Source organism: Myotis lucifugus, unplaced genomic scaffold (genome assembly GCF_000147115.1).
Source record: "Myotis lucifugus unplaced genomic scaffold, Myoluc2.0 scaffold_100, whole genome shotgun sequence".
Taxonomy (NCBI): Eukaryota; Metazoa; Chordata; class Mammalia; order Chiroptera; family Vespertilionidae; genus Myotis; species Myotis lucifugus.
The window spans coordinates 1,411,184-1,412,738 of record NW_005871148.1 but is presented as its reverse complement, the minus strand read 5'-3'; positions in this window follow the sequence as shown (position 1 = coordinate 1,412,738).

The window sequence follows — 1,555 nt, the reverse complement described above, 5'->3', positions numbered from 1 at the left end:
ACGGAAAGACAGAGAGAAACATAAATGTGAGAGAATCACATTGATTTGTTGCCTCCTGCACAAGCCCGACCAGGGACCTGGCTGGGGAGGAACCTGCAACCAAGGCACGTGCCCTTGACCAGAATCGAACCCGGGACCCTTCAGTCCGCAGGCCAATGCTCTATCCACTGAGCCCGAACCGGCCAAGGCTTCTGGCCTCTTCTTAAGGGAACTTGTGAGCCATGCCACAAGTGACTTGCAGGGGAGGGAAGTTGTCCTTGCTTCTGACAACCCCCTTTACTGGGACTTCAGTATCCTGAGGAGAACCTGGAAGCAACGACCCTCTCACCCCCAAAGATTCAGGAGAGGAACCCCAACGGGCAAGGAGGTCTTGGCGAGTCCTGCTGCTCTTACACTAGTTCTAGGGAAGGATCTTGAGAAGAATCTGCCGGAGTCAGGCAAGGCTGGGTTGCTCCTTACACAGTCATTATACTCTCCTCACTTCCCCTCCAGCTCTGTTTGGTGGCCTGGCCATTAGCACTCTGCTCTCTTTCTAGTCTGCCCTCCCTCCCCACCCGCCTCACCCCATAGCTCCCAGCTCTCCACAGCCTGGTGCTGTCCCCTTCTGGGACCCTAATTTTCTGGGCTTTGAAAAATGGACTGCTCCTGGGGTACCACCCAGACCCCAGTTGAGGAATAGGATGAGGCTTACTTCTCTATTTGGATCATCGCTTTCTAATCATCCCTCCTTATCCTGAAATGGTCCTGCAGTCTTCTGAGAACCCCAGTAAGATAGGATTCTTGGCCCGTGTTTCTCATGCTGCAAATGAGGCAAATGCTCGTCTCTTCAGCCATTTCCACCTTCTACTATTTCCTATTCTCCTTCCCAAAGCCACAGCCCTGAGTTCCTGTGTGCAGACGCATCAACATGTACGTGTGCCCACCTCCACCCCTGCTCCCCAGGGCTCTGCTGGGCTCCAGCCTTTCATGTTGGGACCCTTTGCAGACTGTGCTAGACCCTCATCCAGGTTCGTGGCTCACCCTGCCCTCACTCCTTCACAGCCCACGTTCTCCCAAAAGCTGCTCTCAAGTCCTTCCAGTATGGGCCCCTCCCACCTGGGCAAAGGTCTCCTAGGAGATTCACTCTTTGCTATTATGTTAATTTTGGCTTTGAAGCCTCCAGGGATCAGGATAAGAAAGAAGAGCTCAGTGAGCAGGAATGACAGCAGCTGGATGTGTGAGGGGGCGGCAGGGGGAAGGCAGACTGCCCCACTGGGGGCTGACTATGCACACGGTAACATTTCCCCCGGTAGGATCCCCAACTTGCACAGCCAGCACGTGGGTCACTGCCCTTTCCATTCCCCCCCAGACGATGCCCCAATGGGGGCTGTTCGCTGTGGAGGCTGCCTCCCGCTCCCATCTCAGTAACAGTTGTAAGACTTGGAGGGTGCTTTCTGGAGGGGAAGGTATTCTCAATTTAGAAATATGTCAGCCCGGCTTGGGGCCGAGAAAGAATGCGAAAGAGAAAGTTCAAGAGGGAAAGAAATCAGGGTCGGGGGGGGGGGGGGGGGGGGGG